The sequence below is a fragment of the Microcebus murinus genome, chromosome 15 (genome assembly GCF_040939455.1).
Source record: "Microcebus murinus isolate Inina chromosome 15, M.murinus_Inina_mat1.0, whole genome shotgun sequence".
In the NCBI taxonomy this organism is placed as follows: domain Eukaryota; kingdom Metazoa; phylum Chordata; class Mammalia; order Primates; family Cheirogaleidae; genus Microcebus; species Microcebus murinus.
Genome location: NC_134118.1, coordinates 61,323,654 through 61,333,609, shown reverse-complemented (window position 1 = coordinate 61,333,609; position 9,956 = coordinate 61,323,654).

Here is a 9,956-nt window from a genome sequence, read left to right as displayed (position 1 = left end):
GGATTTGTGACAAGCATCTTCATCCTCATCAACTAACACATCCTGAGTACTAACTGGGTATTAGGGTTTAAATCCTAATGCTCAATCCAAAAGTGTGGTGATCGAAAGTGAGACAGCCACTTACCATGTAGGACCTACACTGTAACTGATGGATGTAACATATGAAAAGTGCAATGGAACAGTAGGAAAGTGTCACAAAATTCCACTTTAAAAGAGTTGAAAAAGGCTTCAAGAGAAAAGGTGACATCAGGGCTGGGCCTTGAGGCTATGTGGATATTTATGTGCATAGAGGGTGGGAGTGGAAGTGAGGAAGAAGAGAACATTCCAGCAAAGGAAGAAGCAAAGGAACAAAGAGGAGAAAAGGCCTTTGTCTGTAGGAACTGCCAGGTGTCAGCATGGCCAGAGTTTCAGTTTAGGGAGGAGAAGGCAAGGCCTGCACCTGAAACGTGCATTTGCATTTCCTATGCCTGGTGAAGCAGTTTGATCTCTGTCTTCGAGGCCACAGAAAGCAGACAGAGGTTTTAAAGCAGGCTGGGACATGATAACTTTCTCCTGGAAAAATAACAGTGTGTCAGTAGTGTAGAAGATGAATTATTAATAGGAGAGAGGAGAGACAAGTTGGCGAGGAGGTCATGACAATAATCCAAGCAGCAGCAAAGACAGTGGGAATCTTTGATTCAGGTCTCATGGCCACATTGGAACAGGAGAAGTGGGGGACGCATTGTGTGTGGGGGAAACGTGGATCGGGGTGCTGTAGATTCCAGTGCAAAGCCTGGGAAGACTTTAAGAGGATTGGTAGAGAGAGTTTAGGAGAGTCAATAGAAAAGTTCTGAGCGGTTGGTAGGATACGATGGGGAGGGAATGACGGCGTTTATTCCGAATCGCTTGATTAGTTGTGAAGGCTCCTGCCTTCTCCCCCACTAGGGTCCTCTTCTTGCACCTCATTCACACTTCAACTCACTCCATTTCGTGGGAGCCCCCAGGTCCCCAGTGAACCTGCCTTCCCAAAGACCAATGAAGTATTGCAATCACTAAAAACATGTTCTCTTTTCAGCCTTTTTGTGTAAGTTGAAGAAAAGTGCAGCTCTATAGCTAAGGCAGTCATATAATTTACTGTCCTGACAGAGATATGTGCACACGTGGAAGGGGCACTACTAATTATGTTGGGGCATGATTATGTGGAGACCATCCTGGACCAACCAGAATGATGGGTCTCGAGAGAGTTAGGAATGTGCAGGTCTAGAAGTTGCTCCAGAACAGGAAAGCACATGATGAGAGAGGATAGGGCCACCCAAAGTGTATCTTAAGTAGTACTGGGATAAAGAGCCTAGTGATTCAAAGACAGAAGAATTTGTGCAGTTCTGCGCCCTCCCCATAGCTCTGGGCACATGCCTGCCCAGAGGGCAGCCTCCCTGGGGACAGGCTGAAAAGCAGGGTGGCAGTGGGAGGGAACAGGGGGCAGGGCTATGGGGGTCATAGTGTGGTTCCAAGGCATCCAGGCAAAAGCTGCATAGTGGATGGAACTGAAAGTACCATAGACAGATAAGCCAACTCTCAAGTCTGCTCAGAATTGCCTGGAAAAGATCCGTAATATGAAGACAAATACTGGCTCCTACATTTCATAAATTACTGAAATGGAACATACATATTGGACTCTAAAGGAGTAGGGAAAAGATTCTGGACTCATATCATTTCACCTTTTTTTTATAGAGCTATGCAGTAAATGATATGAAAACAAACAATAACAACAAGATTGTCATGTTAAACAGTGCTTATTTCTGAGCCCAAGTACCTGGGTTAGCTCAGTGCAAGACTGAGCTCATGACTATTTTTGTTATTTTCCCAAAGTCTCCTTTGTGAGAAAGATAAACACCTGACTCACACCTGACTTTTTAAAAAGAAAATGTTGTATCTTTTAAATTTTAAAATCAGTTATGTTTAAAAAGCACAAGGATTAGAAATACCCATTGCTGCAATTGTACTACCATATGCTTACGCTAAAAATTTTATTTTTCCTATGTTTGACCATCAAGACATTTATTGTACCTTCCAATTTCAAGTTTTCAAATATTAAACTTCTGCAGAGAATATGGATGTTTTAAAGAATTTTTAAAGTTATCTGAAGAAGGTTTCTTAGTGGGCCTAAGAAGCACTTCATTATCTAGAGGGAAAAAAAGCATAAACTTTAGGCTTTGAAAATGTGCATTTTGCTAAAATACTGGTGCTGCCATATGTTGTTTCTGTGCCTTGGATTTGTAATAGAAAATATTTTCTTAAGAAATAATAGTAGACTTACATGTAGTTGTTTTTTCTTCCAAGTCCCAAATTATGTTTTCTACTTTAGCAATTCATAGAATTTTAAAGCCAAAGGTAGTCTTTCAAATAATCTGCTTAGTCACATCATGTACACCTAACTAGAATCTATAATTTTGTACAGCTATCATTTAACCTTTAAAAAGTCCATTAATATTTTCTGAGCTACAAAAAAGTTGACTACTCTTTTTGTTCAATGAGAAAGATAAGAAAAATAGACATATCAGGTGAGGCCCTGAAACAGAGTAAAAGAATGGAGGAAACATCCTGAATATAAAGTTTACAACTGGTTCTGTTTGATTGAATTTTACGACGTTCCAGAGAGGGAAAAATTCAAAGCCCTATTACGAAGCATGTTTAAATATGTGTTATGAATCTCTCAGGCCGGTTGTTTCATAATCCGAATTACTGAAGTATAGCATGGGAAAGGCCTAAGCCCCGCATTAGAGTAAGTGATATGGTAGCTTGGGCATTAGAAACAAATCTGCTGATTGCGATAAAAACAAAATAGACAAAGGACTGTGGTTTAGGGGCATGCTTGAACAGTGAGGATTTTTTTCCCCTCGTTTTGTTCTAAAATGAAAGGAAGTGGATAACCAGTGCAATAAGCAAAGGCGGCAGGGGAGGGGGGTTGCTGGTCCTTGTGGTGGATCCACATAATCATAGCCCAAGGCTCATATTTGTTGGACAAATTGTAGCCATACACTCAGGCTGGAGAAAAAGGAGTCTCCATAAATCTAATTCTGCTAATCTAAATCCAGACTTGATGCGAACAACCAAAGAGATAGAGAAATCATGCTGTAAGAAATAACGCTCTTTCCGTTTCCTCTATATCCCTGTGGCTTTCCGTGATTTTTCTGAGAATTTGGCATAGGTTCCCTGCAGAAATAGAATTTTGAAGATTGGCTGTCCATCAACAAATTCGTTGTGTGTGCATCTACTATGCACATGAAAAATGAGTTCTCTCCTTTTACCACTGTGGAGTTGCTGGCCCCGAGCTCTCATTCCTCCTCGAAATTTCCCACACCTATAAAGGCAAGTGTTTCTGTGGAGCTCACAAGTAATTTATCTTAGTTTCTTCTAATGACTAAGGCAAGTTCCGTGCAAGAAAACAGAAAGCATGTCATGAGTTCAGTTGGCGTCTGAAAGTAGTGATGGGTCTGCCATGTCTGCCATGCGTGGGGCCCCGTAAGATTCTTAAACCACCAACGTTGGTGAACGTGGTCGCCCTGAGGACTGGCGTGCCTAGGCCACCAAAGCAGCAGGTGGTAAATGCCCTTGGTGAAGGTGTGTGTGCTGTGTCCTTTGGAACCCTCAATTCACTGAAGCCACTTGCTATTCCATGCGACAGACAGAAATGTCCTATAGCCCCTCCACCACACAGATATTTTTGTGTGCAAATGTCAGTTTTGTTTGCTTTATTTTCTATTTGTTTTTACCCATAGCTTCACTTTCTCTGTAGGTTTCCCGTACACTAAGTTAGAGGATAAATGTGAGACTGGATGCTCTAAACCAGCCTTTCCCGTTTGGAACAGTGATGTTATTTTGAACCACAGGTCTGGTTGCCACAACCTCCCTTCCCTCAGGATGCCTGAGTTCACAGAAGATGCCAAGACCTGCCTGGAGACCTCGGTGCAGGGGGGCCCTGGAGACCGTTGTGACTTTTGACCGTGATTCTTCACAAGATGCAGTAGTGTTTTACCTGTAGGGGAAAAGGCAAGGAGGTGTGAGGCAGGAATCATGTCCTCAGAGAATGTTCCATTTACTAGAGAAAATAAGACATGGAGCAAAAAAAATTATATATATATGGCACAATCTGAAAGTGATGTCTGCCACACAAGCAGCCAAGGGAAGAATTAACATAAATACAGACTGGTGAATATTGCCTTGTCCCTGGGTGTGAATATGGCGAAGATTCAGGCAGGCACAAAGAACAAAGGCTCAGTCCGGTCTGGTCTAAGATGCAGGTTTCTGAGCAGGTGGTTTTGAGGGTGGCGGGGCCGGGGGGACTTTTGCCCTGTTCTCACTCTCTGCACTCAGGGGCCTATTCAGTGCGGCCACCTCCGCCACGCCGAGCACATGCCTGCACCCAGGTCTCGGCCACGGCTGAACAGGGAGTCCGGTTGACAGCCTCTGTAGTCAGCCAACTACAGCCCAGGTGGGGAAAGCCGCCTTCACCCACGGGGAGGGAGTCGGAAACATCATGTGTGTAAGCACATCATTGATAAAAAGAACTTTGGACCAGTTGTGTAAATGAAGTTTGAGCCCCACATTTCAAGAAAAAACTCTTCTGTAACTTCTGATCCTTTTAGGTCCAGTTACTTGTTAATCTCATTGTGAGAAGAATAAATAAGACCAGAAACACATCAATAAGAAAATCCTTTGATGAGATTGTTACTCGGAACGTACTTATTTGTGAAAAAACAGCTTAAAAAAAATGAATAACACCATATAGGAATTATAAGTAAACTCAAAAGACATCAAATGTCTAGCAGCCTGTAGGAATAGTTTTTACATTATTTTAGTATCAGTGAACTCAAAGCAGATGAATTAAATTCCTTAAAATATCAAAAGCTGATTCTCTTTTCTCATAACTGAGTGGATTTTACAAAGAACAAGTATCTCAGGTAACAAGTGCTTTATAGACAGTGTCTCAGGCCAGGTGTGGTGGCTCACACCTGTAATCCCAGCACTCTGGGAGGCCAAGGTGGGAGGATCACTTGAGGCCAGGAATTTGAGAGAAGTTCGAGTAAGAGTGACACCCCGTCTCTACTAAAAATAAAAAAAATTAGTCGGGTGTGGTGGCACATGCCTATAGTCCCAACTATTTGGAAGGCTGAGGTGGGAGGATTACTTGAGCCTAGGAGTTGGAGGTTGCAGTGAGCTACGATGATACCACTGCACTCTACCCATGGTGACAGAGCAAGACTCTGTCTCAAAAAAGGACAAAAGAAAATGTCTCCATTTTATAAACTGCCCCTTTAGCCTCCAGATTTTTATTAATAAATGCTAATCTTGTCCCGGTTTATTAAGTTCTGCTTCAGATACACATTACTTTTAAGATTAAAAAAAAAAAAGTTAAGTCATGCTTATCAGCCTAAGAAAATAATATCTTTCCCATCAGAGAGTATAACCAGACTTTAAGGACTCCATATCATAAAAATGTCCATTCTCCCCAAATTTATTTACAGATTCAGTATAATTCCCATCAAAAATCTAAAAGGGTTTTTCTATATAATTAGGTAAGCTGATTTTAAATTTATATGGAAGCATCAAGGGCCACTCAAAGTAGGGGCTTATCATAGGCTAGATCAAACTTTATTGTAAAGCAAAAGTAAATAAGGTAGCACAGGATTTGTCCGTAAATAGACAAATAGGGCAAGGAAGCAGTAGAAAGTCCAGAAATAAACCCATATATATAGATATTTATTAACTAATAAAGCAGGGCTTGAAGTGCAGTGGCAAGAGGACAGGCTGTTTATAAATGATGTAGGCTCATTTATAGAAACTAACAAACTAATGGGCATTGAGTTCCTACTGCACAGCCTTTCCAAGTACAGTCATTCGCCGCCACGTGGCAATGTTTCTGTCAAAGATGGGCGGCACATACAATGGCGGGCCCATAAGCTTATAATGGAGCTGCAGTATTCCCAGCCTAGTGACGCGGTAGCCATCTTAATGTTGTAGCACAACAAATCACCTCCTCTATGTTTGGATGTGTGTAGACACACAGATGCCATTGCATACAGTATTTAGTAGTCACCTGCTGTGCAGGGCTGTAGCCTAGGAGCAATAGGCTGTATCACGTAGTCTAGGCGTGTGGCAGGCTGCACCACCTAGGTCCGTGTAAGTGCACCCTTGCACTTACATTCTGTTCACACAATGATGAAGTCACCTGATGGCACACTTCTCAGAACGTGTCCCCATCACAAAGGGATGCATGACTGTTTAAACTTAAGGTAGATGAAAGACTTAAATCTTTAAGGAAAAACTATAGACTGTTAAAAGACAATATAAGAAATATCTTAATTACCTCAGGGTAGGAATTTTTTAAGGAAAAAAAAAAGACATAAAAGAACTAGCCATAAAAAAGATGGATAATTCCACGACATTAAAATAAAAAACTTCTGATCGTCAAAAGAAACCATTAAAAAGTGAATGGACAAGCCTCAAAGAGGAAGAATGTGTTTGCACAACACAAAACCAACAAAGGCTTGGTTTGAAGAGCATATAAAAAAGTCTTACAAATAAATTAAAAAATGATAAATGATGTAACAATTGGCAAAAGACAGGAATAGGAATTCCTCGGAAGCGGCAGCACAATTGATGTAGGATACATGAAAAATACTCAACCTTATTAGTGATCAGAGAAATGCAAATTAAAACTACAATAAGAGAGCATCCCCATCCATGGAGAAGCATACATTATTCAATAGCAGAGCACGTATATGTGATTTAACTTTTTGTGCCTTAGCTTTTCCAGTCTGAAGATGAGAGTCATTCTTTCCACCCATGTTTTCCACAGTCTGGTCTGTTATTCTGCATTCTTCTAAATTCTAATACCTTACCTTTTCCATTACATCCTTTCTTCTCACCCTTATATCGGTTTCTAATGGACTTAGCAGAAAACAGACATTCCTGTTCAACGTGTACAAACTTGCAAAAACATTAAAGGAATGGAAATGGAAATTTCAGGCCACCAGATGTCTTTATGCATGTACATAAATAACACTGCCACGAAATTGACCCCAGCCTACCTTTTAAGTAGGAAAACACTCTCCTTTAATCCAATACGAGTAATTATGGATGATTCATTGGCTACTAATTTGCTGAAAACTCAATTCAGAAAATGCTAACAATACATATATTAAGCCCTCACACATGACATTCAACAGAAATGTGCTCCCTCTGATGCTTTCTTTGCTTTTAAAGGAAATCTCTAGACGTGTTTCCTAATCAGTATAATGAGCTTTTTGGAATTTATGAAATCGAAGGCTCCTTTCAGCTCTAAAGTTTCAGCTCTGTGTTTTCACTATCAAGGAGTGTTTACTTCTATAAAAGCAGATTGAAGACTATCATAGGTCTCCATCACTTTCTCAGTCTAACTGAAGCTTTTTCCTCTCCTCCCGCTTCTTTCCTCTGTTCCTGCCTCTCTCCCTCACTCCGGCCGTCACTCTCCTTCACACTCCATTGCTTTCTCCATAACAATAATAACTAAAAAAAAAAAAACTAAACCAACTTGCAAATTTCGACTTTTAAATATATAATCCACAACACCAAAAAGCATTGCAAATGATCTTTATGATGCAATACACAGTTAAAAGATTAATAAAATAAGCATAACCCACATTCCCACTTCCCACCATGGTGAGAATGGGATTCACTTGGAATGAACAATGATTGATCTTCCCAGTTATCAGAAACTAGCTTTCCCAAGGCTCCCAGTCACGTTTTGGAGTCCCAGCTGCAATAGCACACAGGCTGGTCCGGCAGAGGGAGGCGTCTCTGCAGGCCCGCGCCTGCCTCGCCTCTGCCCTGGCTCCCTGGGAGGTGTCCAGGGCAATTCACCCTCCGTCTGCCCTTCTCGAGTAGGTCACAGACCCTGGCAAGAGCCTGACCCCGATGCTGACAAAACCTCACCCTTGCTGTGGCAAAGAATCTCTGGAGTCCAGGGAGAGACAGGAAGAGTGGCCTCCTCTCTAACATACGGTCTGGACAACAGTGCAGTTCTGCCTCTGTGGGCAGCTCGATTCTTCATGAAAAAGACCACTGCCAGCTTTTGGCCAGATCTGGGGTACCCCAAGGCTCGATCTTCCCCCAAGAGGCATGTGTGAAACAGGTCCCTTCCCATGCGGGATAGAACCTCATCTTGTCCTCCGAAATTCTACCCCCACTTTGAACCATCCTCCCACACACATATCCCCCCACAATCTATCACCTGTGCTATTTATCCCCTAACGTCTATTCCCACCTTAGAACTTAGACTTCTTCCTTCCTCCCAGCTCCCAAACCTGCCTAGCTAAAAAAGCTGTTTCGTTAAAAAAAAAACAATGACTTCCATATAAGATAGGATCCTGGCACAACCTTTCCCAGGGACTTTGCTAAGTAATTAATTGGATTGACCCAGACTTGGAATTGAACCTGATCCTGGTGGAAATACTGGCTGTTTGGTTTTCATCTCTAAATGGGTACACGACCCACATTTGCCTATTTCAAGGTCGATTCCACACTTTGCTTCCCTTCTTGCTATTGCAACTCCCTCTTTCACGCATCTGAAGTGCTGTATATTTTTCTGACCACATCTAAGTACACTGTAAAACATTTGCAGACTGCATAAAAATTTAAGAAAAAATATATAGATCATTTTGAAATCTCATCACGCTGAGGCAACCACCGTTAAGATCTTAGCATCTCCATATTATGTTTCTCTTATGAAATATGCAAATATAAATTCATTTTACACAAATGGGATCATATCATACTTCCTGTTTATATCTTGGACATCTTAATATTGTCTTTTCTCAAAAAATATTTTGTCTTCCCCACTCTACAAGTGCTCTTATTAATTTTTTTGTTCCTTATATTGTTCATTGAGAGTTGTTTATTATGAATATATTTTTCTTTTTTCTCTCTGGTTGCAGAATTTAAGAAGAAGACAACAAGCACCCATGTATCCATCACCTCACTAAAAATCAAGCATTACCAAGACAGAAGGTATCCCTCCTCGCCCATCCCCACTTGCACACTTCTGCAAGGGCATTAACCACCGTCTTCGTTACTTGGTGTTTTCATTTCCACGGATACCTATACATGTGTTCACAGACGTCTGGCACTAAACAGTATGTGGTACCACTTTATATATTCTTAACCAACATACAAAGGGTCATACTATATATATTTTTTCTGGAACCTCTCTTTTTTTCACTTAATGTGGATTAATATAAGTCTAGCTCATTCATTTTGGCTATTCTGTAGTATTCTTTTATATGAATATACATAAGTTATTTACCAGTTCCCCTGTGAATGGACACAGCGTCATTTTCAAATTTCTTCTCTTGAGGTGAGTTGCTCCGGGTTGAGAGGCGGCACAGCAAGCGGTTTAGAAGGCGGACTCCAGTGTCAGACTGCGTGAATCTGATGTGTGCAGCTGTATCAGTAGCTCAGCAGCCTTGGCAAGTTCTCTCACCTCTCTGTGCCTCGGTTTCCAATTTTAAAATGGAGATGATGATAGTATCTACTTCATAGAACCATTGGAAAGAGTATTAGCTTGACGGACATGGAATGGCAATTTCGTAATCTAAGAGCTGTCAAATATCAGCATTTTCCTGTGGTGAAACCTAACGAATGAATTAATTCATAAAACGTGTTCATAATGGTGTCTGCATGTGAGCACTCAGTCAATGTTCGCTGTGATAGGAACAGCGGTGGAGAGAATGGTGGCATCTCTCTGCACCTGGGAATCTCAGAGTTTCTCTGGCTACATAGAGAGGGAGAGAATGGCCGGGTCACAGGAGCTATCTAAATCCAACCTTTACTTCCAGAATGTTCTCCAGAGTCTTTCTACCCAAGATAGGCTTTATCTTTCCATATACTTGTGTCCTATTTAATGTCTTTCAATCAAGTTTTATAATATTGTTCATAAA